The following is a 12,081-nucleotide window of genomic DNA, read 5'->3' on the forward strand; positions in this document are numbered from 1 at the left end:
CGAATAACGAGCCCCATTGAAGTCAATGGGAGACTCGAGCATTTTTCAAGGGGACCAAGGCTCTGCACAGGGAAGCTTGGCCAAACACCTGGGAACCTCAGAAAAGGATGGAAACACCACGGAAATGGACAGGAAACAGCAGGAGCAGCATGCATGGATGCCTCTGAGGCTGCTTAATCGCACCATTATGCCAAAACTATGGGCAACAGCATGGCCATGACAGAGTGACAGAATGAAGCTAGATAGCATCTAAAACATCCAATAATTGACCCTGACACTATAGGGGACGGCATGCAGAGGCAGCGGCAGCAGCGGCAGGCTAGAGAGTGGCATGGCGACATACCCTAAATGGAAATAGAAATATAAAGAAGTTCAGCGTCACTCACCATTCAGTGCGAAGAGTACTTTATTGAGGTGTGTACAGGTACAGAGCGGGGCCAAGCGGCGACGGGCCGTTTCGCGCTAATCTAGCGCATTCTCAAGCCGAATGACGTCACTTCCCGGCGCCGCGCACAATATATGCGTCGGGGCCGGTCTGCGGCGTCATGGAAACAATGATACAACAATAGGCATTAAAAATAAACGTGAATGTGACAGTTAAAATACGTATAGTATAGCAATATTAAAACCACACCAGCACTATGTGCCGATACTAGGACCTGCTGTTGGGAATGTGAATTGAGCATGGAACGCAATATTGACCTAAGGGTGGAACGCTGTATCCAGAGTCTAATGGACAAAAAATGTAATAGATAACGAAAGAAGAGTCTAGACCTAGAACAACGGTAAGTCCATTTACAAGAAGCAGCTATAGTCGTTTCTGTCGTTCAGACCTAAGGCGCCCGTGGCGTTAAACCGGATGATCTGCTTGCTTTCCTGCCTAAGTAGCTGTTTTTTTCTGTCCCCACCAAGGGGATCCACTTTGACCTGCTCCACCCCTGCAAAGCGTAGAACCCGTGGGTCTCCGCCATGCTGTTCTTTGACATGGTCGATCAGTCTGGGGCAACCATCCCCCGTGCTGATCGATTTGTAATGTTCCCTAAACCTAACATATAACTTTCGTATTGTTTTTCCAATGTAGAATAATTTGCATGGGCAGAAGATAATGTAGACTACATATGTGGATTTGCATGAAATGAATGATTTGACCCTGTGTGTGACGCCTCCCAGTTGGATGGTTTTGAGCTGACTGTTGTATTCACAAAATTTGCAAGAGCCACATCTGAAGTTACCCATGGGAACACTTCTGTCCAACCAGGATTGATTCTGTGTGGAAAAATGGCTACGCACTAACATGCCCCTGACTGTAGGACACCGTCTGAAGGCGATGCATGGGCGTTCACTAGCGATGTCCTTGAGTTGGGGATCCTGACCTAGGATGCTCCAGTTCTTGGCGATAGCCTGACGTATGGCTCTTTCGCAGGGACTAAACTCAAACGAGAAAGTGAGCTTTTTTCCTCTTTTCAAAGGTTTTTGGCCCCCTGTGTGTTGCCTATTTTTATGCCTGGAATCAGAATCCAACAGGTCTTTTTGGGACAACATAGTAGCCTTTTTATAGGCCTCTAAAATTATCTCGTTAGGGTAACCCCTAGCCATAAGTCGTTCGCCTAGTTCCTTCGCTTGTTGGCAAAATAGAATGTCATTACTATTGATGCGTCTGAGTCTCAAGAACTGAGCGTAGGGCAAGCTCCTTTTAGTGTGGGATGGGTGGTAACTATCGAAGTGAAGGAGAGAGTTGGTAGCTGTCTCTTTTCTAAAAGCAGAGGTACACAGTTCACCCTGATTCTCAAAGACCTTAACATCTAAAAATTCGAGGCTTTTTTCACCAAAAACTGCTGTGAATCTCATATTCATGTTGTTATAAGTGTTGAGGTATTCAACAAACTCAAAAAATTCGGCACGAGTGCCCTCCCAGACAATGAATACATCGTCCACGTAACGATGAAATGCCTTGATGTTTGGGGCGTACGGGTTGTCCAGAGAGTAGACACAGCGGTTCTCAAGAAAAGCGAGAAACAAGTTGGCAAAAGTGCAGGCTACAGGAGTACCCATAGCTGTGCCCACCCTCTGGACAAACCAACGACCATCAAACATGAAGGCATTGTGAGACAACACAAATTGAAGGCCCTCACAGACAAAGTCGACAAATTGGGGACTCTTATTGGCGTTAACCAACAAATGATGGATGCATTGTACACCTAAACTCTCGACGTCAATCGAGGCTAACATGTAGCTGTCCTTCCAGCATATGCTTCTAACCACTCTTAAGAAAGAGTTGGTATCCTTTAAATACGATGGTATATCGCATAAGGTGGGGCGAAGGAGCCAATCCAGATATTGTGACAGGGGTTCGGTGAGAGATCCGATCCCTGCCACAATCGGACGGCCGGGGGGATTAGTTAACGACTTATGCACCTTGGGTAAGAGGTACCATATAGGATACCTAGGGTTCTCGGGAAGTAATTTTATAGCAGTCTGTTCGGACAATAAGCCTGTTTCAACACTTCTCCTGAGAAAAGAACGTAAAAGGGTCTGATACCTAAGAGTGGGATTGCTAGCCAGAGGAGTGTACGTAACAGAGTCCCCTAACTGTCTATCTGCTTCCTTTTTGTAATAATCACTTGTCATAATGACCACATTGCCCCCCTTGTCCGCTGGCTTCACCACGACATCCTTTAAAGATTGGAGCCAAAGTAGGGCTTGTTTTTCGCCCGCGGAAAGATTGCTGAGGGCAGTGGGATAGACCAAAGCCCTAACGTCGTTTCGGACGCGTTGGCAAAAGATGTCGATGGGAGAGCCAGCAGGCAAGGGGGGACAAAAGGAAGATCTAACACCTTGTTTAAAGACTTCAACCTCCACTACCGAATCTGGAATATCTAATTCAGCTTGTACTGCTGGTTCATCCAGTAATGTGGTATTCTCCAGACTCAAAAGGCACTCGATAACAGGTAAATCCAGGTGTGGGGTAGCATCAGGGGGGGAAAAACCTAATGGTCCAACAGCCGCTGGAATTTCACCCTCTCTACGACTCCTAGTGATGCCCCCACCACCCCCATCTACACCGGCCTGGAACATCTTATGTAGACTTAGTTTGCGTATGCTTTTAAACAAATCAACTTCAAATTGTATAGGGTCAAAAGGGTTGGTAACCGCAAAATTAAGACCCTTCTTAAGGACAGATATGCACAGGGGGCCAAAAACCTTTGAAAAGAGGAAAAAAGCTCACTTTCTCGTTTGAGTTTAGTCCCTGCGAAAGAGCCATACGTCAGGCTATCGCCAAGAACTGGAGCATCCTAGGTCAGGATCCCCAACTCAAGGACATCGCTAGTGAACGCCCATGCATCGCCTTCAGACGGTGTCCTACAGTCAGGGGCATGTTAGTGCGTAGCCATTTTTCCACACAGAATCAATCCTGGTTGGACAGAAGTGTTCCCATGGGTAACTTCAGATGTGGCTCTTGCAAATTTTGTGAATACAACAGTCAGCTCAAAACCATCCAACTGGGAGGCGTCACACACAGGGTCAAATCATTCATTTCATGCAAATCCACATATGTAGTCTACATTATCTTCTGCCCATGCAAATTATTCTACATTGGAAAAACAATACGAAAGTTATATGTTAGGTTTAGGGAACATTACAAATCGATCAGCACGGGGGATGGTTGCCCCAGACTGATCGACCATGTCAAAGAACAGCATGGCGGAGACCCACGGGTTCTACGCTTTGCAGGGGTGGAGCAGGTCAAAGTGGATCCCCTTGGTGGGGACAGAAAAAAACAGCTACTTAGGCAGGAAAGCAAGCAGATCATCCGGTTTAACGCCACGGGCGCCTTAGGTCTGAACGACAGAAACGACTATAGCTGCTTCTTGTAAATGGACTTACCGTTGTTCTAGGTCTAGACTCTTCTTTCGTTATCTATTACATTTTTTGTCCATTAGACTCTGGATACAGCGTTCCACCCTTAGGTCAATATTGCGTTCCATGCTCAATTCACATTCCCAACAGCAGGTCCTAGTATCGGCACATAGTGCTGGTGTGGTTTTAATATTGCTATACTATACGTATTTTAACTGTCACATTCACGTTTATTTTTAATGCCTATTGTTGTATCATTGTTTCCATGACGCCGCAGACCGGCCCCGACGCATATATTGTGCGCGGCGCCGGGAAGTGACGTCATTCGGCTTGAGAATGCGCTAGATTAGCGCGAAACGTCCCGTCGCCGCTTGGCCCCGCTCTGTACCTGTACACACCTCAATAAAGTACTCTTCGCACTGAATGGTGAGTGCCGCTGAACTTCTTTATATTTCTACTTGGATTATCTTTGCTCTTGCTGAGCACCACCGCATTCCTAGCTGTGCAAGAAGGCCTTACCACCCTGCCTATATTCTGCCGTGCTGCTGTCGAGACCCAGGCATCATTGCGGTCGGATGGTGCCGGACTACTGTCTTCTCTGTTGTTTGAATACCCTAAATGGACTCAGGCTTCAAACCAATGGGTGGCAGAGAGGAACCAAAGGAGGTGAGCAAGAAGCGCTCAAATAATATCGGTACATGATAAAAGTTTGCCAGTATATTTTGTGGATTACACAGCAGGGTGGCGACAAAGTTAACATGGAAGCCATGAAAACAACCCAAAATTCTGCCTGACAGCTCGTTTGATAAGGGGACCATGTATGGAGGTAGTGAACTAGTAGTAGATTAAAGGTGCTGCAGTTAAAACTATGTTAGTTGGATCTTGGCATGGAGCTGGCGCTCCGCTGCCAGGCGAGCTTTCGCCAATCCAAGCCCCTGTCTCTAGGCTACTCCCCAAACAGCACTTCTAAGAACCTTTCGGATAAGATCAAGTGTAGTAGCGTTCTTATAAGTTTAGGATATGGCGGGTGAGGGGAATGTAAACAGATGCGCAAGAAGCACTGAAATAATATTGGTAAATGATAAAAGTTTGCCAGTATATTTTGTGGATTACACAGCAGGGTGGCGACAAAGTTAACAAGTTTGTTGTGGAAGCCATGAAAACAACCCAAAATTCTGCCTGACACAGCTTGTTTGATAAGGGGACCATGTATGCCTACAGTTCATGCCAGTCGCTGCACTGGCTGCCAGTCTCCTTTCGAATACAGTTTAAAATAATAACCCTCATCCATAAAGCTCTGTATAATGCTGCACCCCCCTACCTCTCCTCTCTTATCTCAGGCTATCGCCCAACCCGTGCTCTTAGATCCGCCAGTGATCTTAGATTAACCTCTACCCTAGTACGGACCTCCCACTCGCGTCTCCAAGACTTCTCTAGAGCTGCACCAATTCTATGGAATACTCTGCCCCGGACTATCAGACTCATACCTAACCTCCAAAGTTTCAAACGTGCTCTTAAAACCCATTTCTTTAGGCAAGCCTATAACACTCATTAACTGCATGAAGTTTTAACTCTTCTACTAACCCGTCCTGTGTCGTCCTCCCATCTGTTATCCAGCAACCAACAGGCACCAGACTTCTCTGCAGTCCCATTCACCCTGGGCCTGGTATATAAGATGACGGCTGAGTGGTTCAAGCGACAGCAATTCCATTTATTATATTTTGTTCTATTCCCTAAGAAGAATGGCTTGACCATTAAATATTCTTTTACCTCGTGTTACCCCATCATCTTCATAAACCGTAAGCTCTGGCGAGCAGGGACCTCACTCCTGTTGTTCCATACAAATGTTGTGCTCTGTTACATTACATTTGTATTTGTTTCCTATGATTTGTAAAGCGCTACGGAATATGATGGCGCTATATAAATAAAGATTATTATTATTATTATTATGGAGGCAGTGAACTAGTAGTAGATTAAAGGTGCTGCAGTTAAAACTATGTTAGTTGGATCTTGGGATGGAGCTGGCGCTCCGCTTCCAGGCGAGCTTTCGCCAATCCAAGCCCCTGTCTCTAGGCTACTCCCCAAACAGCACTTCTAAGAACCTTTTGTATAAGATCAAGTGTAGTAGCGTAGTAAGTTTGGGATATGGCGGGTGAGGGGAATGTAAACAGATGCGCAAGAAGCGCTGAAATAATATCGGTAAATGATAAAAGTTTGCCAGTATATTTTGTGGATTACACAGCAGGGTGGCGACAAAGTTAACAAGTTTGATGTGGAATGCCCTGTAATAGCTCTTGGGCGGGGTGCCTTTTATCGCCTAGGCTCAGCAGTTTGAGCACCGCCTGCTGTCGCTTAGCGACGGCACTGCTGCTGTGCCTAGAGCTACCGACTGATGGCGCCATGGCCACGGATGGTAATTCGGAGGAGGAGGAGGTGGAGGAGGGGTGGGAGGAGGAGGAGGTATAGTAGGCCTTTGAGACCTGGACCGAGGTAGGCCCCGCAATCCTCTGCGCCGGCAGTATATGACCAGCCCCAGGGTCAGACTCGGTCCCAGCCTGCACCAAGTTAAGTGTAGTAGTGTTCTTATAAGTTTGGGATATGGCGGGTGAGGGGAATGTAAACAGATGCGCAAGAAGCGCTGAAATAATATCCCTAAATGGTAAAAGTTTGCCAGTATATTTTGTGGATAACACAGCAGGGTGGCGACAAAGTTAACAACTTTGATGTGGAATCCATGAAAACAACCCAAATTTCTGCCTGACACACCTCGTTTGATAAGGGGACGATGTATGGAGGCAGCTATATGGACGACTTTTGGAGGTAGCAATGGAGACAACGTGTGGAGGCTGCTATGGAGACAATTTAATTTGGATAGTGCCTGTATGTGGCAGTCCAAAAAAGTTTTCAAACCAGAGGAGCAGGTAGGTGGCCCTCCAGAAAAATGAAATAGATTGAGTGCCTGTATGTGGCAGTCCAAAAAAGTTTTCAAACCAGAGGAGCAGGTAGGTGGCCCTCCAGAAAAATGAAATAGATTGAGTGCCTGTATGTGGCAGTCCAAAAAAGTTTTCAAACCAGAGCAGCAGGTAGGTGGCCCTCCAGAAAAATTGAATAGATTGAGTGCCTGTATGTGGCAGTCCAAAAAAGTTTTCAAACCAGAGGAGCAGGTAGGTGGCCCTCCAGAAAAATGAAATAGATTGAGTGCCTGTATGTGGCAGTCCAAAAAAGTTTTCAAACCAGAGGAGCAGGTAGGTGGCCCTCCAGAAAAATGAAATAGATTGAGTGCCTGTATGTGGCAGTCCAAAAAAGTTTTCAAACCAGAGGAGCAGGTAGGTGGCCCTCCAGAAAAATGGAATAGATTGAGTGCCTGTATGTGGCAGTCCAAAAAAGTTTTCAAACCAGAGGAGCAGGTAGGTGGCCCTCCAGAAAAATGAAATAGATTGAGTGCCTGTATGTGGCAGTCCAAAAAAGTTTTCAAACCAGAGGAGCAGGTAGGTGGCCCTCCAGAAAAATGAAATAGATTGAGTGCCTGTATGTGGCAGTCCAAAAAAGTTTTCAAACCAGAGGAGCAGGTAGGTGGCCCTCCAGAAAAATTGAATAGATTCAGTGCCTGTATGTGGCAGTCCAAAAAAGTTTTCAAACCAGAGGAGCAGGTAGGTGGCTCTCCAGAAAAATGAAATAGATTGAGTGCCTGTATGTGGCAGTCCAAAAAAGTTTTCAAACCAGAGGAGCAGGTAGGTGGCCCTCCAGAAAAATGAAATAGATTGAGTGCCTGTTTGTGGCAGTCCAAAAAAGTTTTCAAACCAGAGGAGCAGGTAGGTGGCCCTCCAGAAAAATTGAATAGATTGAGTGCCTGTATGTGGCACTCCCAAAAATTGTTTAAAACAGAGGACCGGGTAGGTGGCCCTCCAGAAAAATTAAATGCATAAAGTACTATAGCTAGAGCCAGTGGGCCCTGTCAAAAAATAGCCAGTTTCCTCTGCTTTAGTGTACAAAGAGGAGGCGAAGGAGGAAAATGAGGAGGAGGAGGAGTGCATAAATTATTCAGGTTGAGCTTCCTTCACCTGGTGGAGATTGGAAATTATGAGAAATCCAGGCTTTATTCATCTTAATAAGCGTCAACCTGTCAGCGCTGTCAGTCGACAGGCGTGTACGCTTATCGGTGATGATGCCACCAGCTGCACTAAAAACCCGCTCGGACAACACGCTAGTGGCAGGGCAGGCAAGAACCTCCAAGGCGTACAGCGCCAGTTCGTGCCACATGTCCAGCTTTGAAACCCAGTAGTTGTAGGGAGCTGTGTGATCATTTAGGACGATGGTATGGTCAGCTACGTACTCCCTCACCATCTTTCTGTAAAGATCAGCCCTACTCTGCCGAGACTGGGGACAGGTGACAGTGTCTTGCTGGGGTGACATAAAGCTGGCAAAAGCCTTGTAAAGCGTACCCTTGCCAGTGCTGGACAAGCTGCCTGCTCGCCTACTCTCCCTCGCTACTTGTCCCGCAGAACTACGCACTCTGCCGCTAGCGCTGTCAGAAGGGAAATAGTGTTTCAGCTTGTGCACCAGGGCCTGCTGGTATTCATGCATTCTCACACTCCTTTCCTCTCCAGGGATGAGAGTGGAAAGATTTTGCTTGTACCGTGGGTCCAGGAGAGTGAATACCCAGTAATCGGTGCTGGAATAAATTCTTTGAACGCGAGGGTCACGGGATAGGCAGCCTAGCATGAAATCTGCCATATGCGCCAGAGTCCCAACGCGTAAGAATTCACTCCCCTTACTGGCCTGACTGTCCATTTCCTCCTCCTCCAACTCCTCCAACTCCTCTTCTTCTGCCCATACACGCTGAACAGTGAAGGACTGAACAATGGTCCCCTCTTGTGTCTCGCCAACATTCTCCTCCTCTTCCTCCTCATCCTCCTCCACCTCCACCTCCTCCGATATGCGCTGAGAAACAGACCTAAGGGTGCTTTGGCTATCAACAAGGGAATCTTCTTCCCCCGTCTCTTTTTTTTGTGTTTTTTAGTTTTTAAAACCAAACGATGCTATCCTATTGCTATGGCTATTTTCTAGCCAAGTATGAAAGCACACTGCTATGCCAGATGAGATGACGCTGAGTTATTAAAAAAATAAACGTAAAATAAAAAGAAACTGGCAGACTGTGCCTAATTGAAATCAAACCCCTAATAAATTTTCCCACTTCGGTCTTTGCGATGGATATGTGCGTCACTAAGCGCTAAACACAAAGGTCGCAAGTCTCACTACAAATTCCTCACAATTTGGTAGTAGATGCACTGCAGCAAGGACAGCCACCAGCAGATCAACCAGAAATAAAATATATATAACGCTATTGTAGGCCTAAGTAAGCCGTTTGGATTCTCCTATGGCTATTTTCTAGCCAAGTATGAAAGCACACTGCTATGCCAGATGAGATGACGCTGAGTTATGAAAAAATAAACGTAAAATAAAAAGAAACTGGCAGACTGTGCCTAATTGAAATCCAACCCCTAATAAATTGTCCCACTTCGGTGTTTGAGGTGGATATGTGTGTCACTAAGAGCTAAACACAACGGTAGCAAGTCCCCCTGCAAATTCCTCACAATATGGTACTAGCTGCAAATAAAAAAAAAAAAAAAGTATAACGTTATTGTAGCCCTAAGAAGGGCTGTTGGGTTCTTGTAGAATCACTCCTGCCTAACACTATTCTAATTGAACAGCCTAACGCTTTCCCTGACCAGCAGCAGCTCTTTCCCTAGCGGCATCCAGACACAGAATGATCCGAGCAGCGCAGGCAGGGGCTAGTCTATTCCAGGGTCACCTGATCTGGCCAGCCAACCACTGCTATCGACGTGTAAGGGTACCACGTCATGCTGGGTGGAGTGCAGAGTCTCCTGGCTTGTGATTGGCTCTGTTTCTGGCCGCCAAAAAGCAAAACGGCGGGAGCTGCCATTTTCTCGAGCGGGCGAAGTATTCGTCCGAGCAACGAGCAGTTTCGAGTACGCTAATGCTCGAACGAGCATCAAGCTCGGACGAGTATGTTCGCTCATCTCTAGTCATGACAGTAGCCAACTTCAAACGGCTATACCTCCTGAACCCTAGCATCTAGCAACACAATTCTGGTGTCAAAATAAACATAAAAATCTCCTCCTTTAATGTATGGATACTTCACAGGGCCAGTGATATCCACCCTTAAATTTGTACTAAAAAGTAGATTTTATGTACAGCTACCGATTGTAACTTTAGGAGTGGATATATCTGGTTCTGTTCCATACACAATCCATATATCATATTAAAGGGGAAACTCTCCTGTTAATATGACACAGGGTATTTCTCAGTGCAAGGGTTCAAGATATAGGCATTTTAAGTGTGACCTGCTCCAACCAGTCAGCTTAAGGCAGGATATAGAAGAAGCTGCAGGAAACCCTTAAACTCTTCATTATTGCAGAAGTACATGCACCCTCTGCATCTGTAGCTGAACCTAAGGAAGGGCAATGGAATAATGCTGCACATATTTTAAAACATAGTTTGGTAAAAGTTACTACTTTAATTTGAAAAATGACAAAAATGCTTATTTTTTTTCACATTTGTAGTCAATTGTTGGCAGATTTTAAATATGTAATTATTAAAAATATTGTATCAAGATAAAGTCTCATATGTCTTAAAAAAAACAGTCAAATTTGTTATAATGTGTAAAGCTTTTCCAGAGATATCGTCATTTAAAGAAGTGCATAGCAGAAGGTCAAAAATTGACCTGGACATTCCGGCACCAATGACCATTGGTCATGAAGGAGTTAGAGGTGTAACCAGATAGAGAATCTAGCGAGTTGAGGTGGGCAGATACACATGTATGAGTCGGGTGGCTTGCTCACACCTCCTTTCCCTACGTCATCCGGCTGTCTGGGCTGAATTATGCCTGCAGCTGCCATGCGTGGAACCAAGAAGCTAAGCAGTAAAGCTGTGCATGCGCCCGGCACCGTAGCATGGCAGCTGTAGGCATATGTGTGATAATTCAGCCCAGACCGCCAGATGATGTAGGGAAAGGAGGTGTGAGCAGGCCGCCAGACTCACACATATCTATCCGCACACCTCGACTTGCTAGATTCTCTGTCTGGATACCAGGCAGAGAATCAATGTCCACTTTTCCACTGTCCATACAGCACAAGCTGGTGATGGAGGTATACATGGTAAATGTATCCCTTCTTTTCTGTTACAGTAGACATCAGTATGAGAAAAATCCTTATTCTATTAAGCTTATTCATGTTTTGCTTCCTGCTGGATGTGACATGCAGAGGCTTTCTTCTGACAGTTCACTTTCAGTATGTACATGGGGAACTTCCATGGCATTCACACCGAGTGTCCAAAAAGCTGGACATGAAAGTAACTTTAGGCCACCGCTGCACACAGGGGATACAGAAGCCATACTGCCAGTGATATGGCGGTTTTGGCATTATTCTGCCTCTACATCTGCGACATACCGCACTTGTTTATTAAAATGTATGTCTAGTAAACATGTAACGCTTTCATATAGTTCGCATATCGGTCTACATTGTCCAGGCTCATCTGGACTTTTTCCCATGTTCAATCGAACTTCCGGGTAAATAGAAACTAAAAGGAACAAGGCTTTGTGCAAACACTTGGCTCACATCAGTTCTGTTTTTTTGTATACTGTACTGTGATTGGTAAATGTCACTGTGCCTGGAACCCCGCTAGCTCACATTTTACACGTTTTTCTTCTGATAACAGCTGCCTCTGCTGTTTTATATGTTCTACTGACAAACACTGATGAAAAGAAGTAAATGTCTTACAAAATGCTTTTCATAATAACAGTATTACAGCAGTACAGTGACAAGATCTTACACACCAGTGAGTCCAGCTACAATCCTGGAGCAAAAATTCATTTTTCACAGTCCGCAATGACAACACACACAGGTATGGTTATACAGATCTCCAGTGATTGTACCTAACACTGGGTGCAGCTTTTTATGGTCACAACAAATGGTAGACTCCCCTTAACCAATGCCCTATATCTTTCAATGTATTAATGGGTGTCAGCTAATATACTTCTGCTGTATATAACGAACAGTCTAAAGAAAGCCCTCGGTACCATGCACAAAGGTGTAACAAACAGTGTCATACATACATGCACCAGTCTATCTTACCTAGCAATAATGAATCTATTACATGGACCAGCTTATATTTTTCAGATCATTGTTTGTACTATTAGTGCTA

This window comes from Engystomops pustulosus, chromosome 4 (assembly GCF_040894005.1).
Source record: "Engystomops pustulosus chromosome 4, aEngPut4.maternal, whole genome shotgun sequence".
Taxonomy (NCBI): Eukaryota; Metazoa; Chordata; class Amphibia; order Anura; family Leptodactylidae; genus Engystomops; species Engystomops pustulosus.